The sequence below is a fragment of the Vanessa tameamea genome, chromosome 26, assembly GCF_037043105.1.
Source record: "Vanessa tameamea isolate UH-Manoa-2023 chromosome 26, ilVanTame1 primary haplotype, whole genome shotgun sequence".
In the NCBI taxonomy this organism is placed as follows: Eukaryota; Metazoa; Arthropoda; class Insecta; order Lepidoptera; family Nymphalidae; genus Vanessa; species Vanessa tameamea.
This window is the reverse complement of record NC_087334.1, coordinates 6450671-6477628: the sequence shown is the minus strand read 5'-3', so window position 1 is coordinate 6477628 and position 26958 is coordinate 6450671. Positions and strand designations below refer to the sequence as shown.

General features: G+C 30.7%; 1 protein-coding gene across 7 annotated transcripts in view; it reads right to left on the bottom strand.

Moving 5' to 3' along the window:
• Positions 1-25273, bottom strand: part of LOC113393856 (zinc finger protein 408) — a 121406-nt gene extending 96133 nt beyond the window's left edge. For 6 of the 7 annotated variants that reach the window (XM_026630949.2, XM_026630952.2, XM_064219104.1 and 3 more), the window contains exon 1: positions 11177-11619. The gene's annotated coding sequence lies outside the window, so the exon portion shown is untranslated. Of the gene's footprint in view, positions 1-11176; positions 11620-23898 lie in introns of those variants that run through there. The other variant, XM_064219101.1, reaches the window with a different exon arrangement.
• Between the last annotated feature and the right edge of the window lie 1685 nt (positions 25274-26958).

Below are 26958 nucleotides of genomic sequence, written 5' to 3'. Positions count from 1 at the left end.
TGGAGCCATTGGTGCTGCGTCTGAATTGTTTCCGGTCGTAGTTGAGAATGAAGAGTGAACTTATGTTTGCGCACACAATAGTGCTCTTATCGCAGTTGGCCGGTCCCTTGAGATCGGTCGCCGTTACCGAAATCGTTCAGGGGGAAATCCCTATTTGTATTTGAAACTCTCCGTATGCCGTATTTTTCTGGCCTCTACTTACTGGGGTACTATAAATATGACCAAGTGCACCCTTAAATTTTTTATGTAGTAAGTGTAAACAGAATCCTATCATCGTTTACCGTTTTTTGATCAACAGCCTTTTCTCTCGAGACGAAGGTTTTTGGACTTATTTCACCAGTACGAGAGTACGAGATAAATTTTAAATATAAATTAAGCACATTAAAGTGGTCTGGAATTTTTGAGCTCTTTTATTAAATAGTTTGTAATTTCTAATTCCAGATTAACTATCATAGGTATGGGATGCGAACCGCTAGTGACACTCATACGATTTATGTCGCCATCTATTTCAAAAACACTACTTCTAGAACAATGGTTTGTTTGGATAATAAACTTAAAACACGCCAATTGCAGGAAAAAGGACACAATAGAACATCGGTCTAACTTGTTAACTATTCTATCCATAGATAAAGAAATCTTAGAAGTGGCATATGTTTATCTATAATTTTAATTGATACAACTTTTGTTTAACTCATTGTTAACATGACTATATAAACAAGTTTATATAATTATATAAGAAAAAAGTTTGTTAATCAAAAATAACAAATGCATAAATATTTACTAGTTAATTCATTATAAAAAATTACGTCACTAGATAATTTTGCAATGAGTTGTATAAACCAACTACTACATAAAATAAAAATAATCTAATTTTCAAATTTCGAACACTCCAAAACAAGATAAAGCACCTGATATTCTGTAAGAACTCACATCGTATCTCACTCGCGAAGCTCTGGAAACCGACTTACAGACTTACAACCTTTAAATATCATAATTATTATAGTCAGTATCGCATATCAGTGTCTGACACTTTACGATCGTGTTCTGCGAGAAGTTTCGAGTTCTTCTTACAGAACAGCTCTATAGCTATTAAATGCCAGTTCTGATATATTTCTATTCTAAGATCCGAGATTGGAATTTCTATGTCGTGGAAATAGAACAAGTAACGAATTTAAAATGTAACAAATAATTGGATGGTATATGTATGCAATATATACAATTACCAGCTCATAGGTAACGGGCTTACACGTTGAGAATTCTAATAGATTCAAATATATAACAACAGCAGGCTGTAAACGTTACGGGATAGAGCAAAGGATTGTGCTATTGATGAAGCTATGAATGAAGTTTTGGAGTATATTCCACGAACCTGTTTTTTTTTTTAATGGATGTAAATGTAATATTAAAATAAACGCTTTTTACTAAGTGCATATGTATGTATACACGATACATATACCAAAATAACATTTTTTACAATTTTTGTCTGGCTGTTTGTTTCGGCTAATCTCTGGAACGGCTGGACCGATTTGGACGATACTTTCACTGGCGGACGATGATGATGATGATGTAATAAGGAGTAACTTAGCCTATAACAATAACAGTTTTGTTAAATACAAACGCGCACGAAGTCGCGGGCACAGCTAGTGTGGAATATGATTTGAGCTACTGTTAGAAATAATAACATTCCTTACATCGCCGATGTACCACCAATCTTGGGAACTAAGATGTCCCGTGTGTCAGTAACACTACCTCGCTCAGCATACAAACCCGAACTCAACAATACTAAATATTTGGCATTAGAATTTGTGTTGGTACCAACCCAGACTAGCTTGCCCAAAGCCTTATTACCAAGTAAAGTAAGTCTTTCAGTTTATGTTGGTACTCGAATTTATATTAAAAATACTATACAGATTTCCTTTATAAGTTGTAAGCAAAGGTACTTTTTTGTTTATACTCCAAGTCCTTTAGTAAAGAGTGTAGCGATTTTATAGATACACAATATGTTGTCTTCTTCTTTAGAATGACAAATAGCTGAGGATAGAAAGAGATACATCAGTGTAGAACCCGTCACTAATTATATAATGTTGTCTACTCCGGCGTTGAGTAAGGTAAAAATCTAGCTCAAGTTTGATGTCTGCAATTAAAAGCAAACGATGGTATTATTAATATAATTATACAACAGACGAAAAATATCTACACAACCCATTTTAGTTACATTATATTTATTAGGTTACAAAATTAAATAGTTAGTTAAATTCTACGAGATTCAAATGCATAAGAAATTCATTAATAAAATTGTATGATAATTTTACGTGGGAGAATTATTCATCCAATTAAAATGCTCCCAAGGAATCAAGATCTTTTATCGTTCTAAATGTAACAAACGGCTTATCGGCCTAATACTGTTAACATCTTATATTCACTAAGACTGGATACACGCTTGATGATATTGGAGGTGAAATGTGACCAATATTTGAGCCAACATTTGAACAATATTGATACTATTTTTTTATTTTTTTTGTATAGTTTAAAATTAAAGCAAAATTGATATCATTTTTATATTAAAGTATTATACAGCTTTTATGTTTGAAGGCTGAGATGCTAATCTCAGAAACTACCAATGTGAACTGATTTTTGTGTTAGTTAGCTTAGTTAATAAGGAAGGTTAACTTCACCCTCTAGTCATAAGGAACGAATAAGGTAATCATAACCGTCAGCTAATCTGGCAATCTGTATGAAACAGACATATATATTATAGTAGGTTTGTTTCTAATTTAATACAGTAGAGCTATTCTGTAAGAATAAAATCCAAATCAAAGAAGTAAAATGTCGTAAAATATCAAAAAGTGACATAGGGAATTGGTTTTAAAAATTGTAATCTTTAAAGGATACGCATATCAGAAAAGCGTATCAATATTTCACAAGTGAAATACTATTAATACGTATAATATAATATAATAAATATTTAATACTTGGTGGTAGGGCTTTGTGCAAACCCGTCTGGGTAGGTACCACCCACTCATCAGATATTCTACCGCCAAATAACAGTACTCTGTATTATTGTGTTCCGGTTAGAAGGGTGAGTGAGCCAGTGTAATCACAGGCACAAGGGACATAACATCTTAGTTCCCAAGGCGCATAGGTGATGTAAGGAATGGTTAATATTTCTTACAGCGCCTTTGTCTATGGGCAGTGGTGACCACTTACCATCAGGTGGCCCATATGCTCGTCCGCCAACCAACGACATAAAAAAAAATACAATACTGAGTTCTTAAACATTGCATTGCAGCATTGCAGATGAAACCACGATGCATAGGTATTTAGATTTTATCAATTCCTGTTGAGTTCATAATTATGTTAAGTATTTAATAGATGCTTTTGATACTGTCATTAAAATAAGTCTAGATATTTTTTGCGGTCTTATTTTACCGTCAAATCTTGCAACTGAATTTTAATTAGTTCCAGCTGAAATTTTCATATACATTCTAGCTTTTGCAACCAAGCAACCTAGTATTGATAGAATAAATACTTGTTTTCTTAACTTGTATATTTAAATTCCGTCAAGTAGTATCAATCATTGTCCTAATTACAAACATTATTATTTTACAATAAAGTAACAAAGCGATACCAGCTGTGGCATTTTAGGTACCAGTCAAACAAACTTGTATAGCCTGTGCCAGAAATATGAAAAAAGAAGTTATAGTTACGTACATTTAAAAATGAGGCCTGTGCCATAAATAAGAAATTTTAAAAAAAACGTTATAGTTACATTTAAAAATGAGAATTCACTGTCACACGATTGTCTATTAAAAAGTTTATCGTGATTATTTAAACCAACATCGGTGACCAAAAGTGAAACTAATATTGGCGGCAATATAAAGATCCTTCCCACGGAACGGCTCAACTGTTTTAACTTTGTACATTTTATAGCGACACCATTACTTATATAATTATACATACAGGTATATATAGTATCTAAGTCATATTAATTTATATTACACAAACTCCTAACTATCCGTCCCGGCTTTTTACGAGTAGATTATACATAGGTATCTATATAACTCAATTTGTTTACGAAATAATCGACTTCATATTCCAAACAAATTATACTAAATTTAATGAATTAGGTATATAATGAATTATACACCTAAACTATCCTCATGACTCACTTCGTCCATTATCAGAATATATATGAAAATCCGTTTTTTTATCCTATCTGCCTCGCACAATCTGTGGAACCAGCTTTCGCCGGCGGTACTTCCGAACCGATACAACTTGGGAACCTTCAAGAAAAGAGCCTACACATTTCTCAAAGGCCGGCAATGGACCTGCACGCTGGTGTCGCAGATGTCCATGGGTGTTGGTAATCGCTTTCCATCAGGTGAGCCTCTCAATTGTTTGCCACCGTAACATAAATTTTACCTAGGGTTATATCTACCTACCCACGCGTGCTCGCACAGCCCTACCACCAAGTAAATGGTAAAATATACCTATATTATTCAAAGTAAATTAGTAAAACTAACAACCTGTTTTATGTTACTTCTGGTCTAAGGCTCTCGAGAAGGATGTACAGAGACTCACTCTGATCCAATGCCAGGGTGGTGATAGCAGAATTTCATTTTACATAGATTTTACTTCATCACCTAAAATGAACTTAAAAACTCTATGATCTCTGAGATTTGAACCCGTAATCTTCTGTTATTACTTACAAGTTCTAACCACTGTGCCATCGACTCACAATATATTCATATCAAAAGTTGCCATTATATTTTATTCCATCGGATTAGTTTGGATTACTTATTGATTTAATTAAAAAAGCAATATAAATTCAATGTTACGTTAAGAAGTTCCCGTTACAAATACTAGTTATGTTTGCGATAAATTATCTCAACGCGGTCCAGTTATTATAAAGATTATTTATAACATTTTTTTATGTAGGAATATAAGTATTGATAGAATTACAACATTTTTCCAGTCTAGTGTTCGCTAGGTTTATTGAAATGTATGTTAATTTGTGTACAAGTCGCGATTGTCGATCCATTGCGATATGTTCCCATTATACCCGGTTATTATACATATGTCGTAGGGTAATTTCATAATTCACAAAAACCCTAGGGATACTTTATTATGTAACTACCCTACGCATAACTAAACAATGGTGAAAACGTTTCTCAATCTTAAATGTGTTCAAAATTGATACAAAATTGACTTTCTTAACTGACTCTATATGGTCTTGTGGGTTTTAACCCTAGAGTGTTTTTTTTAGTAATCAAAAGCACAAAGACACACACGCATCCCGTAGCGCCAAAGGCCACAGAGTTTCGTAATTTATACTAATATTAAATGTGAACAATAAAATGTCTTTACTTACAAGTTAAGTTTTACTATGACTTTAATTGTTGATTTCGTTTTATTGTCCTAGATCATTGCAAATAATATATAAAACATATACTTCTTAAGTATTTGAAAGAAACAATCCAACTAAGAAAGTTTTAAACTTTTTTTTTATATTTGAAATCTATTTAATTTATAACGTTATTTTATCGTAAGTAAATATTAAATCAAAGAATATAAATATCATTACTATTTATAATTTTATTCAAAATATTAAATTTACATATTAATATACAGTACCGATTATAAATTCAGGCTCTAATCTAAAATAAAAAAAGAAAAATAAAACCTTTCATACGATACACAAACAAGCGACGTAAAGATTACTAGCGTAAAGTTTAAATATAAAAATTAAATAACAGGAGGACGAATCGTGATGTAAATTGATCAATAGTGTGTACAGAGTTTTATATATTTTTTCAATAACCCGTGTCCGTACACATGTTACAATGGATACTATCAACACGTTCATAATACATGCTCCGTCCGTACACTAAACAGCATTGCCTTTAAAATCGCATTACGTAAGTAGGCGCCGAGCCTTTTATATTCTTAAATATATATACATATTATGTATATTGAAATAACGTTAGCCTTAAAATTTTTCCATTTATTCGCATGTTATTTTATTACACGAGGAAAATGTATATAATTATGCGATATGAACAATTTATTTATGTTTTATCTGTATACGTTTATGTATTTCGATGTTTTTTTATGTCTTTGTACACGGTTCTATTTTTAAATTTTTATTTTATCCTCTATTGCTTTAAAATGATTAAAGGATGTTTATGTTCGATTTTTAAACTTATATTTTTTATTACTAAATTAATATCAAAGGCACTTGTCATTATGCAAATAAATTAATATTTTAATTATAACAAATGTATTCGGTTATTCTGTATAGAATATTCTAGCTGTAATTTTTTGCCGGATTCTTTAACAAGATGCTATCCGCATCTTGATACGAATTCTTTTTTCCTATAAGCAATTGAATGCAAATAAAAAAAACATGCATTGTAAGTTAGTTATTTGTCTAGAACAATGAAAAACAACTCGGAAAAATAAGATAAATATATAATTTTAAATATGGGAAATATAAATAAATTATGCATTTGTTTAGATAATCTGTACATTTCATTTATGACAAACTCGTGTACTCGTATTTTTCTCAGGCTAATGTCGTGCATTTAAAATTTAAAAGGAACAGTGCATAGAGATTATACAACTGTCTAGGTTCTGTTTTATCAACATAAAAATAATAAGATAATTAGACTTTTTACTTGAAATATATATTTTTATATTCATTTTTAATCACATACAAGTAACCGTATTATTGTATACCTTCACTAATGTAGAAATTATGTGAGTGTTTAATTGTACACAATTTTTTTTTTATTAGTTTTTAAATATGTTTATATCAGCGTCTAATTTTATACCCTTCTTAAAAGGTTAGATCCTTTTACTTTTGTGTTGTTGCTTTCTTTAAATTTACTATTTTTAATTTTATCAAGTTAATATATTTAAGTGTGTGTGTGTTTATTAATATTTATTATTTTATTAAGTTTAAAGACATGTATCAATTCTATACAATGACGCTTTATCTAATTTTTTTTTTCAGAGTTGTGAATTGATTTTTAAAATAAATATTTTCTAGAAATTTCGCGAAGAAAAATAACGATTTGGATGAAATTAATAATCTGTTGTCAACGACTCGATATAATAAATCACAAACGATATGCTCTCGATAATTATGTATATTTTTAATTATTATACGCAGACAAGATAATAATTTAATCGTGAACAGCGACGCAGTTTCCGCTTCAATATATAATTATAAAGAAAATCTTTATAATTTGCGACGATATAATCTGACATAAGAATTTTTGACTGCAATTAAGTGTCATTTTTTCTCAAGTTCTTTTTTCGAAAAATTGGTATATCTCCGCTATAATTAAATATGAATGTCATGAAGATGACTTTTAAATAAAGTTAGTCTTTCAACAACTTCCGTTTACATAACAATAATTGTTCGCAAGACAGCCTTTAAATTTTACACTATAACCGTTGTATCTCCTATAAATAATTTAATAGTTTTGGATTGCATTCGTATATATTTTTTTGGTTCGCCATTTTTTCCAAAGCGATGAAATGAAACTAACATTGACTTAATATATTTTAAAAAATATATAATTTATAAAATTATTAAAGTTGAATTTCTGTTCAACGCTGTGTACCATTTGATTTTATGACGCCAAAATTTTATATAATGTTTTAAAAAAAACGACAGCAATATTGAAACAAAATTTTTAAGGTATGTCCTCGTAGATTTATAATTGTTGAATTTATAATCTACATACCAACTAAAAATGATTACCGTGAAATTTCGGAAATCTTAAATAACAGCCTATCAGCCCGATATCACAGAACACGATCTTTATGCTTCACAAAATGTAAACTTCGTTTACGTGGCCGTAGAGCTTTGTGCAAGTAAGGGTAGATACCACACAATAATCTACCCCTAAACAACAATACTTATTATTGTTGTGTTCAAGATTTAAAAGTGAGTGAGCCAGTGTAATTGAAAACAAAACAGACATTTTCGAAGGATAGTTAATAATTCTTACAACACAAATCACCATGGGCGGTGGTGCCATTACCATCGAGTAAGCCATATTCCAGTCCGCCTATCTATTGTAAATCAAAAAAAGGTTATTGAACGGGTGGTACCATAACCCGGACTAAACCACCAATAGAAAATAATAAAACAAACAAGGCCGTTTAAATCATGTAATTAAAATAGGACATACCGATGAATGTAATTGAACTTTGTCTTTTTAGCATTTAGACTAACGAACAGCTTATTAAACACAAAATGGACAAGGATTTTAGTAGACAAAATATTTTAACCCTTAGTTGCCCCGTAGTTATAATTTTCAAAACGGATTTTTAAATACAATTACAATCTTCTATTAATATTTGGCTGTATGTATGTTATCATTGCCTATATATTTTTTTCAATAGATGATAATATTCTCCTGACCGATTTTGGTCTAAACCACCATACTCAAGAATAGTATTCTGCGCAGGAGATACTTTAGCACACAAGTATTTTACTTGGTACAAGCCCGTCTTCGCAGGTACCACCCACTTATTAGATATTCTAACAGAAATTGTATTGTTGAGTTCTGAGTTCTGACCGGTAAGATTTCAGACGAAAGAGGAGCTTTACGTGCTCTCCAGGACACAGGAGTGTAACTGTCAACTATGAAAAAAAAACTAACAATTTTTTAGTGGCTGAACCCAGAAATACGTGACCTTATAAAATAGCCACTAGAACAACCAGAAATTATTATTTCCTTAATGTTAAGGGTTTGAGTAGCAACACCCACTCATCAGATAATCTAAAAATAAATATAAGCTGAACTGAACACAAAATTATTTAAAATTACTTTTTAAGTGTAAATTGTCAGTGAGCTAGTGTAATTACAGACACAAGGAACATAAACTCCTTATTCACAGGGTTGGCGGCGTATGAAATTATAAATATTAATACTATAAATGTCTAAGACGGGAACCATTTACTGTCGGATGATACGTTTCCTCGTCTGCCTTCGTAATATAAATTAAAAAAAAAAAACACCACACTGTGGTGCTTTACTATGTTGCAGTATTGCCTCTAATGTTAGCAAGGATAACTAGCACAAACTATTTCACCATGTTATTCCACTGGGAACTGAATATATATCACAGAAAAATCGTACATGATTTTTCTATCAGAAATATTTTTAAGTATTGATAAATTATTTATTCTGGATGAGATATTTCGTCACAATCTTTAATATGCTGTTGTTCTAATCCTCAATTGAAAATCAAATCCAAGTAACAACCAACATTATTCAAATGGGATCGCATAAGATTTTTTCTACAGTTTTTTCTTTACAGGTGTAACGCGGCCATTAAAATTTCCAGTTCGAAAATATATGCTATTACAAGGAAATTTGTTATTTTATAAGATTTATGTTATAGTTTAATTAGAGACAACATTCACCTAATAGTACCTTAGACAGAGATCCAAAGGGCGAGAGATCAAGTTAAGATACTTAAAAAAAAGAACCTCCATCTAGTCAAAAAAAGTATTGCCTATTATGAAAGAAACGGCTCTTATTTGTCAGTAAAGACAAGAGAATTAATCAATTTCACATAGTAATAATAATATAAAGAGTTATATTCAAGCAATAAAATAGTTATACACTTGAATTTTTAAACAATGATATGCTTATTATTCTTTAAGCGGCATATATGACGTTTTACAAAACACCTTTCAAAATTATAATTTTTCCAGATACTTCTTCCATACGTAATACAATAGAAACATTTAAGAATCGGTATTAAATCATACAGGTATTCTATAATTTCTATTTAAATGTAATACAATGAATAACAGATTAAAAAAATATATATTATGTATTTTTAAATATGTATGATTTTTATTGGCTCGTTGCCTTTGGTTCGATTCTTCATTGATATTAACTACTTGGCCAATATCCTGCCAGGTGTGTGATACAAAATTTTGTATCACTTATAATAACTATTATTTATTACACGGGGATATAATATTATATTGTTTTAAGATAGATTTATTGTTAATATACAAAAGCCCGTAATAAATTGTACCACGAATTAAAAATGTATCTTCATTAAAATATTTAATCTGTGAAGTTACACGTTATTGTTTAAGAACTATATGTGAAACAATTCATTAATACATTTAAGGTACATGAAAGATATAAATTGAATACCTTAGAACGGTATTATATGCATCCTTCAAAAACTCCTTCATAATAAAACAACAGTTTTCGAAATGTCAGAAGTAGGTTTAAAAATATATATATAAAAGTAATTTTATAATCAACCCAAAAATTATAAACTATTTCTTGAAAGAAGTTTACCAATTATTCCGTTAAATAAAAAAAATATGTGCAATATTTTATATAATAACATATTACTTTGGAACGACAAAAACATTATAATGCATAAAATAATAATCATATTATGTTAAAGTATAAAAATATCATTTCGTCGAGTTGTTAAAGTAAATTATGATAATTAAATATTATTTATATTTTCTATGTAAGAAAATGTATATAAAATTTTATTATAACAATAAATATCCATTAACACTTTTATAATATAAGACACGATTATTTAAAGAATATTTTATTTTAACAAATATAAATATAGTTATATTTATATTTGTAAAAATTTAATTTATTTGTTTTATTTTTATTTTGGATTTTATTTTGTATAGAAAATACAGTAAACTTAACGAACATTTCTTAATCAATTATTATTTCTTTTTGGATTATTACTAGTTTATATCTCCATAAAATTATTGTTACAATATATCGCTGCCAATAACTATTTAAAAAGGACTAAATATAATACTATAATATAATTATTAACCATTATTTAAAACTGTGAGACTAAGTTTTTTAATCCGCTTGAAGCAGATGGAAAAATGATATCTAATCGTTATATTCAGCAAGAATAATACCTATTTTATGTAATACATACATAAAAATATAAAATAATTATAATATAAGTTAAAATGTAAAAACATTTTCGTGTATTAAGATTGCTAAAAAAAGAAAATGACGAAATACAAATAAAATGTCTCCGTTTTTATTAATAACGGCACGCGTCACTCATCTAAATCTGTAATGTATTTAAAACAATTAAATAATCTATTAATAGTATTAATGTACAACACTTAACTGACCTTCGTCTTGTCCAACACTTAAATGTCCAATTTCGTCGATCACATATCAAACTATCGTCTATACTTTTCGCATTTTTCGACACAAACCAATATGGCCGTGTCAAGAGAAATGCGCGCCAAAATCTTTATCGACAAAAAAACGCACACTTTTACGACCGTTGCTTAATTTTACATTTTCTTATGATTACGAAACGATATTTTTATATTACGATAAAATTCAAAACGTAAAATTCGAATTTTTTAAAAGTTTTGATTAAAAAAAAAAATTAGTCACATTTTCGAATATCGAACACAGTTCCGCACCGTTGTATTTCGGGGATGGTTGGCGCGTTCTCAATTACGGAATTTCAGTTCGAAATTTTCGAAATTTGCCGGTGCGTTTCCATTGTTTTGCGGCGTAGTGCTGCGCGCAGGCACTTTCAACACATTATGATCTAACACTGGCCGACTCTCGATTGCAGAACATACTTATTCTAAGTCAACTTACATTCGTTCATATTTGCCTGCGGGGCGTAGGGCTGTGCTAGGACATAGACTAAGCCCCACTTCCTTTTTGCATACGTCACTCGCCTTGCAACAGTATTTTTAGAATCGATTCGATACATGTTTGACACTGTTATATCGTTAATTTAATTGCTATTAACAGATAGGTAACTAATTACGCGTAACTTTTTCATTTACTTAAACTAGAAAAACGTTTAAAAGAATCACTTACCAAATATAATTAAGTATAATTAGTATATTAGATGTACTTTAACTAATGTTTAAAAGAGTTATTATATTTTGTTACTATTTGTAGTATTCAAATTTAATTTTTGAATTAATTAAATTTAATTCTTTCATCAATAATTTTACTTATTGATTAATTTAGGAATTAAATTCAGAGATTATGTAAACCGATAAAATTTGTTTATGAATTAAAAAAGTCACTATTTAAAAATAGAATGTGTTCTGCATGTCCAACCCTAGTTTTGGCGTAGTACAAGAAACGTCTTGCATATAATAATATGTTTTAGCCTATATCGAAGTTACAGGCAACGGGGAAAGAACGGCGCGCGCAGCTTAGCTCTCTCGAAGCGCTATTTTTAACAATATTGTAATGGTCGGAAAAAAGTCTCGGAGAAATGGTTTAGAGATGTAATTTATGTTTAATGTTATATTCGATCATCGAAATTTTAATTATTCATTACATATAATATTTTCGAACATCTTTTTTAGTAATTATTTAAATAGTAGAGTATATTTGAAGGTTATTTTTTAATTAAAATAGTTTGAGCTTCTGAGAAAGAAAATAAGAAATATATTTCACCTTTCGCTATGAATGCCTTCACCAAAAATAATTTCGATATTTCAAAAAACATCTAATGTTAAAATCTAACGGACATCACTACGCTATTCCGATGCAAGACGCAACACTATTAGTTGTATGCATCGTGCATTGGCCTGTACTGCCGCGTTCCTACTAACACACAAAGCGACATAACTGCAACATTTGCAATTTTTAAAACCAACTTAATTCCAAGAATAAAAGGTTTAAAATCGTTTAAAATATCTTGTTATTATGCGTCGTTTATGCTAAAAACTTTTTTAGAAGCTAGTTCTTATACTTATTTCACTATGAATTTTAGCTATAGTATTAGGTATGGAAAGAATCGCTTGTCTGTAGGCGTAGGTTTCTAGGACGCTGCTAGAAATCTTTGGTATAGCGGTATAATTAGGATGGGCTTGGCTTGTGGATTTAATAACTGAATAACTTTTTTAGTGCTAGTATTTATTGTACGACATTAATGATTTCCCAAAATGTAAATAGTTTTGTATTCTCAAATCAAATACAGTGTTTATTGTTAATAGAAAACATTCTAGAAATAATTACTCCTTATTCAGTTCTATAAATAATTAGGAAATGGAATTTCGTTTTGATATATTTAAGAGTAATAATAATATCATCGGTTCTATATACATTTTGAAAATAAAAAATATTTTAAAATTACTAATAAAAAACTTTCGTTAATTTATGATTAAAACTGAGATTGGATTTAATCAATACATTTGTTTTATTTCAATAAATTTTCCATATCTAATGAAAAAAATGGTTCATTACAAATTTAAAACAAAAATAATTAATTATTTAAATTCAAATAAAGAGTTGTAGGGCTGCTATAGTTCAGTTGTTATAATACGTGAAACTTCACCACAGATATCGCATTCAAGCCCAGACAAATACCACTTCATTTTCATATGCTTAATTTATGTTTATAATTTATCAAATACTCGATGAAGGAGAACATCGTGAAGAAATTTGCATAAGCGGATGAGATCTAACACACACATATGACTAAATGTCACTTTGTTTTTTTTTTAATATAATAAACGTGGGCAAAGATCTAAATTTAAACAAAAATTATTCTGCCAATCACAATTGGCAGAATAATTTTTGTTAAACTTTTTTATGAATTATCGAAAAAATATGAAACAAACCGGCTCTAAATATATTAAATAGAGTATTTCAACGAACGTGTTCTAGTGAGCTTGTCTCGTCTAAGACGTGAATTTCTAAGTGGAATTAAACAATAATGTGTTACTTTACTTTACTAACGCTTCATTTTACTAACAAGACCGAAACCTGTCAAATGGTGAAAGTTTAATTAAAAACTTTCCAATCGCTATCGTTTTATGCGCACATAGCCTTATAAATTGACCGTATTATTTTTCAATGTGAAACATTACTATTTCGCTGGTGAAATTTGTCTTGATTGTAAGGAAAAATTCAAAGGTGTGTAAATTTTAATGTGCACTTGGCGGTAGGGCTTTGTGCGAGCCCGTCTGAGTAGACTTCACCCACACATTCCACTGCCAAACAGCAATACTCAGTACTGTTATGTTCCGGTGAGAAGGGTGAGTGAGTTAGTGTAAGCACAAGGGACAAAACAGTAATTCCCCAGATTGGTGATGCATTGGTAATATGAGGACTTGTAATTATTTTTTACAATACCAATTTTATTAGGTGTGCAACAATTACCATCAGGTATAAACCTCTTATATAAAAAAAATTAACATCTCTAAATAGAATTTTAAAATGAAACAATTCACCATCAAAAAACATTTCTATGACGTCTTCTTAGTTCTTGATCATACTGTGTTTATCTGTGTAAAATGTCCAAAACACTATATTTTAAATGCTTATAGACATTAGTAATATGTTGTATCACTTTCGGGGTAAAAAAAGAACCTTCTTGTTAATGGCAGATTTATATACATTACTGTAGGTACCATTCAATGAACCTTAAGCCAAATAGCGACGTTTAGTATTACTTTGTATCTGTGTTTATCCTTTCGGGGACAGGTTTTTGCGCCGTCATACAATGGGTACCATTCATCCATTCACCACTTGTCAAATATCAATAGTTCAATTTACTGTACTTTTGCTTATGTTGAAAACTCATAATCATATATTAACAGATGTACTCATGGACGGCTTGAATATTAATTATTTTTCTAAAACCGATTTTTAAAACAATAATAACCTCATTCAGACTCATGTTATCAACGAAACTCTAAGTCTCTAACCTTTCAAGACCTGAGGGCAATTATACTAACATATAACGGTGATGCATTCCAACTCCAAGTACAATTAAACTCAGCTTAATCTCAACTGAGGGCTAATTCTACTTATTTATATCGGTTATGTTGCTGGACCGCAATTTATTCGTTGTTTTAGTAAAATAAGAAAACAGTTGAACGGCAACGATGCCTTTTCGATTCGATTGCGATAAAGTGACTATCCTTTAGTAGAATTAGCGTCCTGACTGGGCTAAAGAGCGTGTACGAGGATGTTATTGTTTCAAAAATCGTTTTTTAAAAATAATTAACTGGCATTAAGGTTAATTGTCGTCTTTGAGTACAGCTGTTAGTACTACATGTGTTATATGATATATGTCAATCTTATATGTAAAGATGGATGTTCGTATATCTGGTTGATTGATTAGGATCCCAGTTATATGTGTAAATTTGCATTTAACAAAAAAAAAAACTATTTTATCCACTTTGGTGCAACTCGCCGCTAGCTAGCGCTGCAGTAGAACATCTTGTACACCATACAACCGATCTTTATGACTATTAGTGTACTGTAACATTTTCGTCTGAATTGTACAAATAAAGGAAATAAAATATAGAATCATTTTTTAAAGTTTAAAATTATATATAGTTTAGAATGCCCACTAATACAATCAAAATACCTATAGTGCAGTTCAAAACTTGCTCATTTAATACGAAATATTATCATAACTTCAAATTACACAGTAGTTATTATTATATTGCAAACAATAAAGTTGTAAGGAAAAAGGTACTGACAAGCGAAATATATACTTTGAAATTTTCTTCGCCCACGTTTTGCTCTTTAAAGACTTACCGCACTTTGCCCGCGGGCCGCATGAATAACCGACCGCGCCATCTTAGTCATAATAAATTCAATTAAATTTTCGTTATACTGCTAATACTTAAAGTATATTAATATATTCATTGCTGACAATGGTTTGTAAAATATTTTTTATTGGAGTGAACTGAAGTGAAGTGCCATACGAATTAATTAGCGTCGAAAAGTTGTTAAAATGGTAATGGTAATCAAACCAGATTAAATAATTTAATAAATATTATTTGTATTAAATTCATATATATGTGGGATTATAGTGAGTGCAACGTTTTAAAAAGAGTGATATTTCTTTAATAACTTCGGAATCAAAATCAACACGTCTTACATCGGGTTAAATTCTATGACAGCTGTCTAGTGTCACCATACTTACAAAAAATAAATTCTCTAGTAAGGAGGTGTAACATTAAAAAAATTAAGCTTACTATGTTAGTACAATACATATATCAAAAAAAAATTACTATCAAATTATCACGTCGACAACTGCAGGAAAAATAATCATAGTCAAGATATACTTAAAAATTTTCAACGCCCACGCGTTTTTATTTCCTAACGAGTTACCGCGCTTTGCCCGCGGGCGGCGTGCGTAAGACGACTACGAACTAGTAATATAAATATATAGTTGTCTAAAATAATATTCAATAAAATTTAACATTTAATTAATATCAATATATTAATTAAAATCTTTATTATTTTATATAAAAAAAAAAACAAACCAAACATTATACGCAACATGATTTATATTAATTATATAACTATTTATAAATATATAATTTATGTATACATATGTGTATATATTGTTTTTTATATTGGCAATCACATAAGAGTATTAAAGATATATTTTTTTAACAATGTAGATAGGCCATCAGATGGTATGTGGTCATCACAGCCCATAAATATTGGCGCTGTAATAAAAGTTAAACATTTCTTCCATTAGAGTTAAAAATTAACCATTTTACCGCCAATGCTCCACCAACTTTGGGAGCTAAGATGTTATGTCTTTTGTAGCTCTTGTTACACTGGCTAACTCATACATAGTATTGCTATTTAGCAATAAAATATATGATGAGTAGGTGTACCTACCCAGAAGGGACCAGTCAAGTAAGCCTCCAAGTCACCATTAAGTAAAAATCAATTTACATATCACAAAAAACCCCGTCGGCAGAAATCATGCCACAACTGCTATACTAAACCGCTCTGACACGTTCTCTGGTTGGTGGTGTCTGGTGGGTAAGTTTTAATTATATTGGTTTAATCGTTTTTTGAATTAGCTAAAACAAGAAGAAAACGTCTCCTTAAATTTATTAATATAGATTTTAAGAGTCTGTAACTGCGGTTATTGATCTTGAGAATTTCACCTCAATTCTGCTGAATACTTCACAAATAATAATATCATATTAAATCTGCTAATATATACAACAAAATTTTGCAGTATTAGAGATATATATCATATAGATATTACGTATAGAGCTAAACTAATAAAAAACTCTCCGAACTAAATCTATACTAATATTATAAACGCGGAAGTAATATTGTCTGTCTGTCTGTTGTTCATTTCACGATTGAACCATTGAACTGTATTTGATGAAATTTCGTATAAAAAAAGCCTAAAAAAGCCTTATTATGATATCGGTAGGCGGACGAGCAAATGGGCCACCTGATGGTAAGTGGTCACCACCGCCCATATACAATGGCGTTGTAAGAAATATTAACCATTCCTTACATTACCGATGCGCCACCAACTTTGGGAACTAAGATGTTACGTCCCTTGTGCCTGTAGTTACACTGGCTCACTCACCCTCTTCAAACCGGAACACAACAATACTGAGTACTGCTGTTTGGCGGTAGAATATCTGATGAGCGGGCGGTACCTACCCAGACGGGTGTGCACAAAGCCCTACCACCAAGTAAACTGCAAGGCAGTAAGAGTAAGAAAAATTTAGAAAACTCTAGTAGGAAATATAAGTTTAATAATAATTTCATTTAACATTTACTACTACCTACTTTGGGAATATAACGTAATACATTTTTTCCCGCCGCCTCGTTTGTCTAGAGGCTAATTATACAGCTTTAAATCATACCGGATATCGAATCCCGTATCGCCAATAAAATATATTGGTTTACTCAACATACACAATAACTTAACTAAGCTTTTATTAACACTTCAAAATAAAATTCTATCAGATCAAACTTATCACGAATTCTGATAGACTCCATAGAACCGACGAGATACTTAAAGTTATTTCAAAGACAAGAAATGTTATTTATTTTTTATTTGTAACATATAGTATATAACACACATTTCATTATTTAATTACGTAAGTAGTTTTAAGTTCTACTTAAGTTCACATGATGGTTTGTATCGAAGTGTAGATGAGTAAAACGATTGATTAGAATAATCATCCTTGGTGTAATGATAATTATTATCTTGTTTGTGATAATAACTAGGACCGGCTCGACGTGTCCCTGGAGGCGAACCATCACCAACAATATGTAATCAGACATAGACAATAAAAACAGACCATAAAGTAACTCTCATTAATAAAGGAATGCACTTTAAACTGCAATAGTTTTTTTTTTTTTTGTATCGTTACATACTCGTACATACGTGAACTGAACATCCGGACCGTATGATTTAAAATTGTCTTAGTTAGCCACTAAACCAACGGGGGCAGAAGAGATCTAATGTTATAAATATATAGTAGAAACAAAACATACATAAATGTTATATCAATTTAACAGAAATTTATAATATCCTATTTGATATTTTCATCAACAATACAGCAGCTCATTTTAATAAATCTCGAAAAAGGAGACATCTTAATATAAATATAATGCAATTAGTCCTGTTTAACAAAGTATAATAACAGTCAATGTGAGACAAAAAGTCTGAAGCCCACTGCTGGGCAATTAAATGGTGGTCATCAACTTGCTAAGTGACTGTGTTGATAGTTGAGACTCTATACTGTGAAGAAAATCCTTGTGAAGTACCTTGAGTATTTTGGATAAAACTCTGACACATGTATCCACCAAACCTTAGTCAATCCTCTCCCATTGAGGAGATTTGATAACACCTACATTGTTGTTGGTAGAATATATAGTATGAATATGAGCCCAATTTAATCCAATACATGCAGATTTTCTCAGAAAATATTACTTGACAACCGAGCACCAAATTTGTATCTTTATATAAGTAGGCAAAGAACAAACAGTTCGGTACCTTTTTCTGCTCTAATTGTCAATCTTTTCTTTTTTGAATGGGTACTATTGACTGGTTTAGTGTCATCTGTCAAATAAAAATTCAAAATAAGAGTAGAAAAATAAAGTGTCCGTAACATGTATACAAATTCAGAAATTATTATTGACGAATTTCAATCACTAGACAAACACTACGATTATAATAAGTCTTTTCCTCAAGAGGAGATTAGGCCATAGTGTTTGAAATCCTGACAGGATCGGTAAAAGTTCAGGCGCAGGCCAACGGCTTTAGGTGCTGTCCGAGGCACGGAGTGTTAATACTGCCAAGTAGCAGACTCCAGGAAAAATTATGTCATGTATAACATATCGTATATTAAAATAACTTTAAAGTTATTTAAGCTAAGAAATATTCAATTCCACGCAAATAATAAAACTTATTATAGATAAAGTAGTTTTTAGTACTAAACCCGGAATCGAACTCGCTACACCGTGAAACCGTGGCTCACGTCGCCACTCGATCAGTACAAATGCATGCAAAACATCGCACGACCGCCGTAATGTAATAAGACACATTTTTCTTTCACAAAAACATATGTTCATAATGGTGTTAGAAAATTGATGTGAGTTCAACGAGGCGCACGCATGAATAATGCTCTACCACGTACGTTACATTATAATTTATTCATGTTTTTCAATATTTTTATTCAAGTAAAAAAAAAACTTGATTTTATTTTTTTGTAAGCAGCGTTAATACAATTATGTGGCGTATACATATGTCAAACATTCGACTTCAGATGATTTTTGTTTATAAAATAAAAACTTAGTTGAAAATTGACAACTATTTTTCTAAAATAAAGCTGCTGTCTAATAATGCTATCTGACATAGCTACAAAGGTAGACTTAAATAAATTCACAAAGATCATATCACAAATTTTAACTGGATATAACATTATTATTAGACATTTATCATCATCAAATCAAATCAGTACAATAGTTAACAACAATACAAAGTCTTATAAACCACTACAAGGATTTAAGCGAAGGTTAAATTCCATTACAGAAAATAAATAAACATTATCTATGTCAATCGGTTTTAGTCGTAAGAACAATCATATTTCATTAATATTTTAGTGTTAAAAACATTGTAATGGTAAGAGATAATTTTTTTTCTGTCGGCATTTTAGATATTAGTATAATACCTACTGTTTGATTTATAATAGTTAAGTAGATTAATCATTTTTGTTTAATATTATCTTGTAATAAAATACATGAAATATGAAATTAGATATCATCGAATCGATATAATGTCTACTACAATATTTATCGACTGATGTCTTTTAAGATTGTGTCCTTTTTTTTGGCCTACCATCCACTTAATATGATCACGGTCAGAATTTAGTGTATCACTTTATTTCTATATTTCATAATGGACTTTAATTGGATGATTTATTAGTGTTAAAAATCGATGATTTTGAATCAGTGACAAACATCGTATAAAAATTAAGGTATCCTGTTAAAGTATTTACTATCTTTAAGTTTTTTGACGGTTTTAAATATTACAATCGACATTGCAATCTGACAAGTTCCCACAATTCAAGCTGTTGTAAAATTCTGTTACAATTTAAATAAATGTCACGGACATTATCTTGTTTTATTAAATACTATCTCTAATAGCAAGCTTTTCTAGGTATCAATTAAACTTTAACAATGTTTTATATCTCCCAAAAATGTACAACAATTAAAGGTGTTACATTAAACCTTTATCAATCCAAATTGCATTAGTAAGTTTTACGTTAAACCACAAGAACTAAATTTATATAAAATAATTTATTAATTATTAATATAAAATGAATGAGTTTGTTTGTAAGCTTTTTCACTGTTTGGATTGTATGTTCGATAATTTTATATTTATTAGAACTGAACAGTTAAAAATCATAAGTCTATAACAATATAGTCATATAAAGGTTTCAACGTTATGTTTACACAGAAATGCGTATAGATTTCATTACAACCAGCCCAGTGGCTGCTTGTATGCTCACACAAATGCACAATATTTTCCATTTCAGAAAATATTGTTTTTTCCACTTTATCGATAATAATGTCACTCGCGATTAATCTTTCCGTGTGAATATGCAGGCGCGGCTCCCTTACATTGTAAACAACAATACTTAATAAAAAAAGTAGGAGCCGCTGAATTTCTTCGACCAAATCTCAAATTTGAGCTATTACCATTTGATACGTTTAAAGATTTTTGTCAGTCAATAAGTAATTGTGATTCTGCATTATTTATTAAATACAAGTAAAGCATACTCCAACACTGTTGCATTATCTAGCAGCTCATATTTTTTACCGCGCATTCTTCGTCGCTGCAAACATTGCATTCCTTTGACGCAAAACAAGCCAATACGAACGCCATGTACTATCATCATATAAACTTTACTATTTTTGCATATTAGTTTTAATAGGATAGGAAATTTTAATTGATATTAATTGGATGATTAATTTAGGGGTTTTATTGGTGAGCCAAGATTTATATTGACTAGAACACGTGAATCTTAACCAATAGTTGCGGGTTCACCAGACAAGCATCGATGAATTTTCATATTTTGTATTTGTTATTTGAATAACATCTTAAAGAAACCCGCATGAGTTGCATATGTCTCCACCAATCCGCATTGGAGCCCGTTATGACACGAAGTTTCTTGTTTTACAAAATGTTCTTGTCCGTCATGACAGAGGGCCCATCTTACTTCTCCCAGTGCTGTCTGTCTTTGTTAAATTACTATCCCCCATTTTATACATTGTCTTTTCCTTTTTTGTACTTGGCTTCACTATTATACTAGTTTATCCCCATTTTAGTTCATTAGTCTTTAACATCAAATATGTAACTCTAGTTATTTTTTTTTCTTGATTATTTTATGAATGAATAGCATTCTTGTGTTATAATTATAAGTTAAGATCACTTAAAATGTTGGTACAGTAAAGGAGCAGCCGTATATGTCCTACGTCATGGTTAAGGTTTCCTCTCTTCTTGAGAAGGTTTAGAGTTAAGAGTTTATTCCACCACACTGCTCTAATTCTGGTGAAGAAGGTGACCGTGATGTGATAGTGTATCAAGTACAAGGGACATTTAAAAAATGTAACCAATCCCTTATATGAACTTCTCGATCAGCAGAGTTAAACTACCAGGCTATAGTTTTCCTGTCTAATTCTTCAAAAAAAGTTTTGAATGAAATGCAATATTTTTCTCGTATACTTTGGAATGTATAAAATATAAAAAGAGCCTTCATTACCTATAAAAATGTGATCATGGTATATGTGCTACTACACCATTCAAATAGACCATAGGGGCTTTTGTAGTTATTCGACTAATACTTCCTTATATAAATATATTTATATTTATGAGCTGACAATATTTTAAAGTCGAATAATATTGCCAAAAGAAAAGTCATACTCGATCAAATTTGAACCCATGATCATCATTTACAATATACGTGTGCTATAACTAAGTCATCAGACTGAAATAATAACAAAGAAATTATCTAAGTCTGAAAATGTTAACTCTGATGATTCAGTCTTGAAACAAAATCTTAAACGAAATGATACATATAAAATATTCAAACGAATAAACAAATTGCGGTTACGCCAAACCAGATTTACCAATAAAGGGCTATAGATTATTAACACCCTAAAACCTTGAATATTTAAGGCAATAGGTACCCAACTTAGCTTTGCAGTTCCCTATAAAATATCGTGCTTTATTCAAGTTAAGTTATCCATTGACAAAGTCTGGATCATGATTTTTTCCTATATTTAAAACCGAGAGAGTTAGTATTAATAAACCTAAGCTTAAATTTTAAGTTTATGAATTCCAGTTCAATATATCCAAGATTTCGCTTCAAGCATACATTTAAGCCTTGGACGCACTTATTAAAATACTTTGAAGGATTTTTTATAGTAACAGTAACATTTACATTATCTTAAGATTTGTTTCGATTTAGGATTGCCTCAAATATGCTTTAATCCGTAGTTAGTGTGGATCTATCTATACTATCTTCCATCAGACGTTATATAGTTTTTGTTAGGTACATACATAAGTCGATGTGATAAGTATATAATATCATTAAAGTAAGAAGCCGCTTTATTGACTTCAAGTCCCTTCAATAAAAAGCGCAGCGCGCATTAAGAAACGAGAATGGACGGTGTTAAGCAACGAAGAATTGCTAAAATAAATTTCATCCGACCAATCATAGCATGCATGAGCAGATTGGATATCTACCTACATATAAAATTTAAAACCGTTTAATGAAAACCCATCAATGTTCCACTAAAGCCCGTCCATAAATTCCGAACACGCAGGCGGGGCCGATAGAATTTAATACAAAATCCGCTGAAATCCGCCATATTGATATATACATTTTTTCCCCCACCGACCCCCCACCCTACATAATTGAGCGTTGTGAAAACTATCACATTGGTAAATGACGCTCCCCTTTCCTCCCGCAGTTTTCCGACTACCCGCAATCAATAATTTGGCTGGGCAATGACTGCGATGACTTAGGCATGCGCAGTACGCCCCTCCCGAGTCATCGGCAAAACCTGAACTTGACTTGACGAAAACGAAAGTTAGAGGCGAATGTTTCTATGCCATTCTTGGCATTGGATACGCATGAGGTGCCACCTAACGTAAGCTAGACAATATTTTGATACATTTCCGAGACTTGAACACATTCAGTGACATTCGGACACGCCTTAAAAATGTCGTCGATGACGAAAAAAATTACGACGATAAATATTATAATTGAATTAAAAACGAAGAAGTATTTAAATCTTAATAATATGTCTATAAATTTTAAATTAGAAAAATAACGGACACTTATTTAAAATATACTGTAGACGATGATTAAAAGACTGATGCTATACACGAACCTCATGGGAGCGAGAGAGACAGAGTTACCGGTTATTTCAGTACAGGTTATGAGCTGGACTTTCGTAATGATCCAACAAATTTCGAAGACATAATTTTTACATAAAATAATACAGAAATATTAAGATATGAAAAATACATTTTTTAATGTTACAAAATGTTGATACTTACCTATAGTAGGATCCTTTGATTTTCGTAGTCAGTCTGGGTATTTAGTCGCTTGTAGGGAATTAGTTAATCTTCTAGTTAGAACTGCGTTCTATCTTCTTCCCCAACTCTTGTGATTAGATTGTCAGATTTGTCTTTTATTATATTGTCTTTATTTATTATGTCTAGTTTATTTTTAAGCCCGTTCAATTTTATATATATATATTTTTATATATTTACTCATATAAAACGTTACAGGTATAGAAATAACAAAACATTTAACTAAGTCTTAACTTTAATTTATTTTTAATTTTGTACTATTAAAGAAATCTAGAAGTCGTTTCAACAGGTAGGTAAACTTGGTTTTAATTTAGATTTATTTTTTGTAGTTTTTTTGGCGTAATTTTATCTTACCTTTTTACTAATAATTTAAGGCCAATTTAAGGCACGAGTTTTTTTTTCTTAATTTGTTATCATCTTCCGTATAATCTGAATCGGTTGATGAAATTGGTCGAAACTTTTCCCAAAACTTATTTGCCAAAAGTCTCAGATATCACTTAGCCTTATGTTTAGGTCCAGAGTCACTAGATTACTGTCACTATAATATATATGGAGAGTCTGCTTATAAAAATTAAAGTAAATCAATCGAAAAGTTCCAAAAATAACCAGTGTTGTTTAAATGTACTTAAAAAACTCAAATTCTTAAATTCTCTTTTCTATTGTTTCCTTATAATAACGGTTGATATAAACGTAAAACTTGTTCTATTGCGAAAAAACGTGTTTCTTTATCGTCAAATGGCGGTGGCTGTTATTTGTTTTTTTCTAAATTTCCTTTTGCTATAAAATCTTGGCTGTTTTCAGCTTCTTGCGCATTTAACTTAGTTGTTTCTGCATCTATGGAACCACGATTTCCTTCGTGAGTTTCCCATGGATTTCTTTCTTCGTGTAATTGTTACTGGCTGCTCCTCCCGGATGGTTGTAGATGTTAATTTGCCCTTTTACAACAAATCCGAGCTGAACTGCCTTTCAGTTGCCTTAACACTAGTTTATAGTTTACAGAAATTAAACCGGTTTTCCGATCTATTGCAAGAGTTCAAGTGTTGCTGAATACTATTGGTTAATAAATCACTTAAAATCTAAGATGAATATGTGAAAAAACTGAATATCGTCTATTGCATAAAACTATTCTTGAATGTGTCAGCGGGCGGCAGCGATGACTCTAACGCATGCGCGTAATTTCGAAATTTTTGTTAAACCAAAAGATTGGTATTTTTAAATTTTCGATTTTTTTTCTGGATTTTAGGCCGTTTGAAATTTTTTGTAATATTTTTTGATATTTTTTTGCGCGGTTAGTTTTTTTGCGCGCGTTGCGTAGGTGGTAAACACGCGTCGTCATCAGGCTCGCTGGCCACACTGATGTCGGAAGGTTGCATTGCTGCTGCAATGGCCCCATCAACGGGGGGATGGGTTGCACCTCCCTCCCTGGGGTGACCCCATCCCAGTCTCCCGCGTACACCTCGGAATCATCAAATAATGATTTTGTGTTTATTATAAAACTCCATATATATGCCCACCCGTGCAGCCTCTAGTAGAACCTGACCGAGGAATTCAATTTACAAATTACACGTTCTATGTGTGAGTGTATTTTGTACGGTCGTTTAGAATAAACTATTTGCTTGTTATTAATTTCAACTGAGGTGTTATCAACACGCGATCAATACCACGAAATTTGTGTACATAAAGATTATATATACAAAATGGCACTTTCTGAGTTACATAATATATCGGCGGCCATTACGATAAGTATATATTAACTATATACTTAAATGAGAATCTTTTCGACTTTAAGCTTTTTGTTTGAAAATATTTAAACGATCATAATTAAAAATGTCGAATCGAACCGCATCTAAAGATTCGTTAAAGCTGTTGATCTCAAGGCGTTGGGTACAAAATATTGTGATTCTTTTTCCTATATACATAGGACTCATTTTAGTAAGTCGCATATCTGTCTATCACGCGTACTGTGATCTATAACTAACCTGCCCTAACAATTTCGGACTTATTGGGTTAGATGGACCGCTGGTGATTGTTAACATGTTCGATTAAAGGTTTGAGGTTCAATTCCTGATTGTTTTTTGTGTAATACATAATTGTATCGATAAAATCCCACAATCTGTTAAGTTCCCAAACTTGTATAGACAATAGAAGTTATTTTTTCTTACGTAAACAAGTCATGCCAAAAAATTTTCTGTCAAGATACTTCTAGTATTTGGCTGAATATGCTATTCTATCGTTCAGGCATTATCCTTCTCAATTTTCAGTTTTAAATGAAGGATTTCTTAAGTTATCATACTAGAGACAACTTTAATTTTAAAATTCTTAATTAACTAGATTCGTATTGATCTTCCAAAATGTTGAATCATCGTTTAAGCTTACATCTTGAGTTAGTAAAATAATTTATTTATAAATATTTTTATTTTATTTGTTTTAGGCAGACCAGCAAATTACCTTCGTCCATATAATTCTAGTACGAGATTAAACGATTGCTTACATCTTTAATGCACCGCCTGTGGGTTCTTAAAGACTATATCCTTGTACAATTACACTGGCTTACTGACCCAGCTTATGTATGTATGTATCCAATAGGAAATAGACTAAACACTTTTTTTATGTTGGAATCCTTACATCAAACTCTTTGTTGCTTTAAATAGAAAAGTTCCGTTATATTTTTAATAATCTTATGTTAATAAAATATAAATAAATTACACATTACATATTTTGTAAGTCGTATATATTTTTAACGTATTATAAGTAATATTAATATAAATGACTTAATTATTTATAATATAATATATAAAAATCATGATCACCAGATAATGCGTACATTAAAATATGGCGTCGGGGCCCATTCATTTGTGTATTACAGATAAGCCTGGATCAAGTCTGTTCAAATTTCTATGTGTCATTATTAAAACTGGCTTTATAAGTTCGGGTTTTGATCCTGAGTTATTAATTGATTGAAAAAAAAAACGAATTCTACGTTATTTTTTGTACTTTTATGAATAAAAAAACAATTAAATTAAT